Genomic DNA, 9,511 nt, shown 5'->3' with positions numbered 1-9,511 from the left:
ATTATATATTTTATATTATTTTATTATTTATTAAAGGATTAACGATTGCTTATTTTTCCTTGAATTACAATACTACGAGTACATTTAATGCATGTTGTATTCTACGATGGATAGCTATGTTGAAGTTACGTATGCATATAGATATTATGGTTATCATCGCACAGATTGCCTCTCGCTATTTGCATGATAAGAATAATAGCCACTCGATAGGTTGTTAGAATTTCATACATTCAACCAAAAGATATTAATATCACATATATTTGCATAACTGTATTATATTTTTCGGATATGTGCAGTATGCTATTAGTTTTGTTTTAGTTTTTATATCTAATATATTTGTGTCACTTTATTGGCATTTATCTTACGATTTATATTTTGCATCTGTTACACCCAATTCGTCAATAATACACTTATTTTAAAAACAACATTTAACGTGCTATTATTGATAATGAAAAGAAGATATTTGGTACATAACATTTATGTATATAACAATAATAGTAATGATATATTTAATATACTTTTATAATTTACTGTGTGATAAAAAATAAGTTGTCCATCGATCATTACTGAAAATTGTGAGTTCTTCTTTCATCATTATAATTTAAATATGCTCGACATGTTATTTAGAACAGTTTGAAAAATTGACTATATTTTATATGCTTGCAACTCGTCAATATACATGATAGTGATAAATTGAATCGACTGCTCGGTGATTTATCGGCTTATCACCGATTGTACGCCGTACTACAACATTGGCTGGGATTCAGGTATTCGATTTGATGAATCGTTACACCGCGAATTCTGACGCTTCTCTATAAATTGGCCGCGATTATTTCAGGAAGCGTCAGTATCAGATGACGTTATAATTGATCACAAGACAACAAGAGGATTATATTGTTTGGATCTGTTTTTATTATATTAATTTTTAAGTATTTTGCTATTAATAGTGAAGAAAATTAAAAATCGCGAATAAGAAATCATATTGCTCTTCCTTTTTAAGTCATGATATTTATTACATTTTGAAACTCTTTTATTAACGAGGCTAAAGATAACAGCTAAACTCAGCAGTCAGAACGCAGCAATCAGGACCGAGTAGAGTATTAGGTTTCTCAGAGATAAAAGATAATAAAATGTATTAAAAATTTATTGGAAGCAAATTATACATTTAAGATGATACGAAATAAGTCGAAACATAAAAAAATAATAATAACAATAAAATTAAGTTAAACAACTTTACTGGACTGTCAAAATTAAATTCAAAGAGCAAAATTACAATATAAGTGTTTTTTTTTATTAACAGTACGTCTTTCAATTCTAACTTTGTGGGCATTCTAACTTTGTGAAAAGGTAGAATAAATCGATTTCGTGATAAATGATTAGAGCAATGAAATCGGGATTAGAGCAACAAGTTAGCACATAAAGAGCACTAAATTCTTCGTACATTGAGACCTGATTGTGCTCATATTGGAGATAGATTTAATTCCACCAACATATATATAAATTTAATTATAAGTTACATTTTTTAAATTATATATACGAGGTGTCCCGAAAGTTTTTGCCAATTTTTGTCTCTTACAGTTTTTCTGTAAAGTTGATGGTATTTGAGTAAAAAATTATTCAAGACCAATATTTGGCAATTTTTACTAATTAATATCTTGTTAACTATTGCGAAAATTGCAAAATGGTAGAGGACTTTTCAGTTTAGTCCGCTCTATCTATACAAAAGTGATTGGCAAAAACTTTTGGGACACTCTGTATAAATGTATATGACAGTATTTTTTTAAATTAAATTTGAAATCGGTATTATAATCCGTGTGTATATTCCATAGTTAATTTCACGCGTGTTATCGTCTGTATTCGATATTAACTATAATTCTAGGTACTTTTATTTTGTTATTAAAAAAAGTAATATTTTTAAATTAATATAATCAACACTGGGAGCAGAGTGTTGATATTTTCTTGTAATGCTCGCCTTTTTGTTGCTTGTAACCATTACACAATTGTTGCGAATTAGAATAAGCTGCTTCTTTTTGTACTTATCTCTTCACCTTCGTGCATACTAAAGAGAGATTCAGGGATAGCAACTTAATTAACTGAAGAAAAGCTATTAGAATAATTTATTAGTATGCGGAAACACGAATGGAGAAACTGAGGTAGGCTATTTAGCGTGCTGTGTCTATGGCGGAATATTTTACAATATGGTGGATTCGGTAAATCTTTAAACAATGTTTGAGAAAGGAAGAGAGAAGTATGTGTATAAAATGATAATAGATTTAGAAAATGAAAAGAGGGACTATAAAAATAGTTTGCGTTTGAATGTTAATATTAAATAATATAAATTTACTGTTTAATCACACACGTAATTAATGGCAAGTTGGAGAATTTGCGTTTTATTAAAAATTTATCCGGGCATACAATATACTGAAAATATAATTATATTATGTAGTGAATGGTATCGTTATTTGTATAATGGAAAATTTTTGATGAGTTTCCTGCTACATGAAAATCAATACAAGGTGTCGCTTTTGACATTTGTTATTGGTGTTTTTGTTCTATTAAAAACGTCGTTATGGCGAAGATAAACGTGAATACTCTCATTTTGGTGAATTGAGGAGGAAAACACTTTAAAATGAAGAGGAGCATAATGGAAGCGAAATGAAAAGCAGATATTTAATACTAATAGAAAAAAGTAATGGTTACAGACATGTAGCGTTTTAATAAAATTAATGTACATATATTCAAGTAAGAATATGAAGCTACAATATGCAAATTAAAATGTTAATCTTCAAGTACTACAGTGGTTTCAAAATTCAATTTAAATATGTATACGTATTTTTTGAAAAAAATAAAATCAAATAAAATGTGATATATTTAGCATTTTTCTGTAGTTTATTTTATCTGTAGCATTTATAATGTAAATATTTTTTGCATATATACATATATATATATATATATATATAAAACTACTGTGTACTCTTTAAAGAGGGTAATAGTCATTATTTCAGTTACTTATGTTAACGATGGTAATTTAGCATCAAATTTGAATATTATGTACACATATAATGATATTCAGTTCCAGTGCTGTTTATAATGCAATTTTCTAAAATTTTCTAAAATTTTATTACATGCATATATTACTTTCATTATACTTAGACGTGCTTATTTTGAATGAAAGCTGTCGCTATGAGAACGAATTTCATATCTTCTCACGTCCTAACGAGGTGACCCATTATGAGAATAAATTACAACTTTTTACGGCAAGTTGCTCGTTCACTATTCTGCTAACTATGTGACCCTGTAAATCACTTTACATACATTTCCCCTTTCATTTCAGGCGATGTGTGCACATGCTGTAATCTGTATGCACATTGTTTATTGCGCGTCTCTACTTTTCTCGACATTATTTATACTGAAACTTTGCTGTCACTGTTTTTCAATGAGAATGGCGTTCGTGGGTTTGGTCGTTTGTTGTCGAAAACCGCGGCGTATTCGTTTTATGTTACATGAATATTATATAACTTCGCCAACTTTAATTTATTTGTGTTTTAGGCAAACAAGAAATTATGCAAAAAATCGTAAAACAAACTTCGGCCTTATCATTTTTCGAAAAATACTGTAGATAAAGCTGGCGGTAAGAGCAAAATATTAATGCTTAAATATTGAAAATTAAAGTAGAAATGTTAATATAAAAAATAGTATACAAAATTGTAAAAAAAAAGGAATTATTTATCCTTGTATATTTTTTTATATTTGCACTGAAATATTCACTAAAAATATTTGCGTATTTTTCCAATACTGAGTTACGATCCATAGTTGCTTCCAAAAACAAAATGTAGAACTATTTCGCTTTTTTCCCCACATGTATTTTCTTTTTTTTTTTTTTGAGATATCTATATTTATAGTTGCGTCCTTGCTGAAGAACTTGGCTAAAATCAATCTTAAAATATAATTTCACAAATATACAATTTAATAATTAGATTATCGTGAATTAATTTAATATATACATACACAATTTAATACATACAGTCAATGCGATGCTACAAATACTTTAAAGCAATTTTTGATTGGTCAATATGTAAAATTTTTTTTTCTATTTGGTCAAACAAACGCTTCAAAGCATTTGTAGTGAAACTTTGATCGCAGTCACTATGTTATTAGCAATCGTGATCTAATTGAGGAATTTGCTTAAGATATTTTGATATGAGGTTTACATACAATATATTAAAATATACTAATTTTCTAACATTTCTTTTAATTGATTTTTCAATCTTTGGTTGTGAAATCTTTGTGTGCAAGAACCGCGAAATAATAGCGTTGGATTAATGGATATATTTAGTCGCGCGATAAACCTATACTTTAATTGTAAGCTACACCACTAGAAATGCTTGAACGCGCGTCTCTAGTAAAGTAACCTTAGATTGGAGTTATAAGACTTTCTTCCTTGAAACGTCGACAGAGACAAATACTAGATGCCTTGCTCTTTTATTTTGTCATTATTACTTCGATTTGATATCTGTAGCAAAGTACTATTTTCTCAAATTAACGATCTACGGTGGCGATTGTGCTAGTTGAAATTACAGATTGTTTTTTATTACAGTTTGATTAATTTAAAAGAAATACACAATCAAACAGGAAACGAATTAAAGAAAATAATTTTCATTGAAAATAGAACTGCAAAAGACGTGTAAAATAAAAAGTAATTCAATATTTTGAACATAAAAAGTTTTACATTTATTTTACATTAACGAAAGAAAAAAATTGTTTGACTGAAAAAAATATAATGCACAAAACTATTGTTCGCAAAACTGATTATTTTTACCACAAAATTGTTGAAATAATTTTAGAATATGATATCCATGCATGCTTTTGTAAAAAGCGAAATATAGCTCTAGAAAAGTTACCGATATTCCGATATCGTGCGAATATCAAATTTGATATTTCCCGATGCGATAACAAGGCCTCGAGGGACTTGCATTTATGTTCTACATAAAACCCTTATTGAAATTTTCCATATGATGTTAAAGCTCAATTATAAAATTCGATTTCATTATCATTTATGCAAATTGGCATTTATTGTTCAGCTTAAGATATATACATAATTGACAATAATTAATATATGTGTATATATATTTTTTTACATTAATTAAATAATTTGTAAATGATTTATCTAGACAAAAACAATTATTGAAGATATAAATGTACGAGATTTGTACATCTAAAATATAATACACACATTTACACACACATATATTTTTAATAATTCGTAGTATTTAAATGGAACGATCAGATTATTATTCTTCAGTGACTATGTGACTATCATTTGTGTAAATTAAACATATTATGTTTTACTAAACGAGATATGTTCGCGAACGTTTTATCTATTAACGTCGAAGTACGTTTATATATGTAAAAGTATATTTATAATTTATAAAATATACAATATTTATCATAAAATATTTGGAAAAATATATGCATTTTATATATTTAAAATGCAATTAAAAAATTTTTTTATTTGTTTTTATTTATATAAATTTTATTATCTTATTTTTCTTTTATATGTGATAATTAGTTAGGAATAATAATCGAGTTGAAATATCAAATAACACGTCAAATATTTTGCATTGATAAATATTGTATTTGATAATGAGTTTTGAGATAGTCGAATTTTATAATTTCAAGATTCGTGTTACGATCTTCTGGAACTTCGATAATTTTATGAATTTGAAGTTAGATTTCTTTGCGATTTCTTTAAAATCATTTCATTATCATGTAAATAATAAGTATCTCACTATAAGGAATTATTTTACAAATTATAAATCGCAAACTGTAAAGGAATTATTTTTTATGCATATATGAGATAAATCTTTATATTTTTATTTCATATATTTATTGGTAAATGAGGGTTTAATATCAGAAAATAGTGTATAGTTTTTTTTTTAATAAAATGTTTGATATTTTTGATGAAGGAGGAATCAATATCAAATTAATCAAAAAAACTTAGAATATAAAAATTTTCAAGTGATCTATTTATCTCTTTGATAATCTTCAATATTTAATAATAAAACGTAATTATATAAAAGAGTTTAGCAATTTAAATTAAATTAAATTATTCTACATTGAAAAGTCTACATTTTTTATCATTAGTATATTTTACTATTATAATAAAAAATTTATATGAACTTTTATTAAGAATATTTTTTACTTAAAATAGTAGACGGAACTTATGATCAGCCATTATACATTAATACAATTATTTGCGATGGCGCGTATTTTGCAAGTTAAATTTTTTATGCCCTTTTACATTCGTAAATTTTACTGGACAATGTTAGAGAATTGTTTGTGAAGTTTGGACATCTTTAAACTCCTTCGAAGGTTTGCACATAGACGTCTATAAATAAGCTATTCCCATGCGTACTTTCCGGCTCGTTCTTTCCGTCTCGTCTCGCAGATTTCTTGAAATATGCATTTCTTGCTTTTGTGCTTCTTCGTCAGTTGGTTTTATATCCTAAAGAAACATCTTTTATAAATGGACGCCACCTAATAGCAACTTCTTACTATATGTTCTTATTGTTCCGATAGAGAAAAATATAGCGAAAACGGAGAGAAGAAACAATAGAATTTTTAGCATAAGATTATTTATCTATCTTGGATGTATATTGTTATTACCATTTGAATTGAAGAATTCACTTTTCTTTAACGGTACCTTGAAGTAGGTGGTTTTTATCTTTATCTGCGAGCGGATGTTTTGCTGTATAGATAAAAAAATTATTTATATTATTTCATTGTTTGCAATATTAACATAAGAATTGAATGAATGTTATAACGTTTATTTAACGATTATAGTATAAAGATTTCGTATTTCGATAGGATTTAAAAATTTAAAAATCGAGATAGAATAATATGATATATAATATTATGGTTTTTTTCTTGCTAAAAAGATACAAAAGGTACGTTAATGTCATTTTGGGAACTAAATTCCTTAAAATTTCTGTAATAATACAAAAGCTGCGAGCCAGTATGCTGTCATTTCCATTTTAATATTTTCATTGTACGCGTTTATAAGAGAAATATTCTATAACCCTTTCTCTCATCACTAGTCTACATACAGCATCCAGATACGCTTGCTATAATATTTTACGAGGGACTGCTTGCGCTTCTGTATTTCTTGCTACTTTCTGCTAATTATAAATTCAGCATTTTAATGTTGGTTTTCACGTGAAAGGTTAATGTTAGATAATAAAGTGTTACGAATAAGAATAGAGTTAACGTGGTGTTTAATCGTGTTGGTTGTAAGTAACGTTGAACACACCAGGACATAAATGGGTGAAAACCGTATAACTACCGAATCGAATTTTTACGTGTTCACGTCGACGCCTGAACGGTTATCTGTAAACAAAGCGCGACGAACCGAGTTCACGATCTGTTTGATATTCACGACTAAATGGATTAGCGGCTTTTCAATTCAGCGATCCATTTCGCGATCTAACATGTTCTAATTCTGTTGTGAAAACGCGTTATCGAAAAGCGTTATCACTTGAACTCATGCTTGAATTAACGATTAACTTATCGAAATTTGCTATCATTTCGTCTCACTAATCGATATGTACTGTTTATATAAATTTTGAGTTATTTTCTCGATTTATCTCGAAAAGACGTGCTGTGAAAATATTTCGATTTTATTCGCGTTCGATAAGATATAGGTAGCTTATGCTTTATATGGGTAACGTTACCCACGAGACTGTTTATGATTCTAACATTACGTATGTATGGCTATGGATAAACATCGCCACGATTTGAAGTAGAGTCTGAAATCGTTCCTGGTAGCGGCGGAGGAGAAATAGGCAGGACACACGTACGAGGCGCCCGGCGCGAGGCAAACAGATATGCCTTCGGAATCAATATTTGCTCGATACATGATGGTACACTGCTCCGAATGCATCCCTCGTCACACTCATACACGCACATAAACAAACACGTACCCGCCGTTAGTATATCCCCTGTACCATTCTTCTCTCTCTCTCTCTCTCTCTCTCTCTCTCTTTCCCTCTCTCTCTCTCTCTCTCTCCCTCTCTCTCTCTCTCTCTCTCTCTTCGAATTTCCGCCGCTCTTATATGACACGGCGGCGGCCTTCACGTTCCACTGTGACTTGCCAGCGGATGCTGAGCGCAGACTGTGAATCCCGAACGTTGAACCGATGCAACGATCGGCTGTGATATTTATTCATGACAAAGTGATAGATTTCGCGCTATTTCTATTGCGTTATTTCTATTGCAATAAAAAGCTGATTTGCGAAAATATGAAATTTATCATAGAAGTATCTCCATCAATGATATTTAGAAAAATTTATATGGATATTGATGCGTCATTCATAATTTCGTGAATTTATACGAATTATAAGAAGATAAAATGAAAGACTTAGGGATTATAATTAAATGTGAGATCAATTTATAAATTGTATTGGCCCATCGATCCGTTATTAAAATATATTTTTATATCTTTATATTTTAATATCTTAAAAATAACTGAAAATCTATAGGTATCTTAATGATTTTATTGCACATTTTTAATGCTAATTGTGCCATATTCTTTAAATTTGTTTGCTAATTAATGGTTTGTAGTGAGAAGTGTTTTTTTTAAATAATTTTTTTACAGTGAGAGAAGAATTTCAAGTGTGTCTTCTTAGGATGTCCTCAAGTGAAGTTATGGCGTTAAAATTATGCTCGTACAATACTTTGAGCCGACTTGATAGTGTTTGTCCTTGTAGTTACCAATTCCGTGGTGGAATAGAAGTTTATTAAAAGTTTCTTTCTGACTTAAATTGGGCTTGAATTGACAATGACGCTCACCTGAGATACTTTGCGGAATGACGTTATTCTACAGTTTTCACGATAACATTGTAGACACAATCGACAAGTTCTAACAGTTTTTTTTAGAACAATATTCTTTATTGAAATATCTACAAAAAGTCGATCATACTTAATACAAATTGAAAAACATTTTGTATACATATTATATGCACATTTATCTAAACTTGTAGGCGATTTTTCTTATAATCAGGGAAATATAAAATTAGTAATCAAAATTTGAATCTTCTATTCATTTCACGAGGAAGATGGAATTTAATTTTTTATTTGAATATATTTTATTTGAAGTCCTTAATTAAATCTGTCGTTCAATTTTTATCTCTCTCTCTCTCTCTCTCTCTCTCTCTCTCTCTCGCACTTTAATTATTAAGATTAATAATAAAAAGGGATCAACAATAATTGTTATTATCTCATGAATTATTGATAAAATTTTAAAAGTTTTAAAAGTAAGGCATAACAATTATTTATTTAAGTTCAAAATTATTTTTTTAATCTTACAATAGTACTTTGTAAGAAAATAATCGAGAACTTTTATACTGTGGTCATGAAATGCGATGCGATATTCAATGCGAATTCTTCTCTCTTCGTCTGGAAACAATTAAATGAGTCTTCGACTCATAACAAATAAAAATAACAAACTGTTAACT

The 9,511-nt window shown here is 28.7% G+C and overlaps 1 protein-coding gene across 9 annotated transcripts in view; it reads left to right on the top strand.

Moving 5' to 3' along the window:
• The window catches only part of LOC108753686 (dystrophin, isoforms A/C/F/G/H), a 456,309-nt gene that overhangs the window by 78,708 nt on the left and 368,090 nt on the right, over positions 1 to 9,511 (top strand). The window lies entirely within an intron of this gene.

This window comes from Trachymyrmex septentrionalis, unplaced genomic scaffold (genome assembly GCF_001594115.1).
Source record: "Trachymyrmex septentrionalis isolate Tsep2-gDNA-1 unplaced genomic scaffold, Tsep1.0 scaffold70, whole genome shotgun sequence".
In the NCBI taxonomy this organism is placed as follows: domain Eukaryota; kingdom Metazoa; phylum Arthropoda; class Insecta; order Hymenoptera; family Formicidae; genus Trachymyrmex; species Trachymyrmex septentrionalis.
Note: the sequence above shows the minus strand (reverse complement) of the source record. Positions and strands in the feature narration are given on the sequence as shown.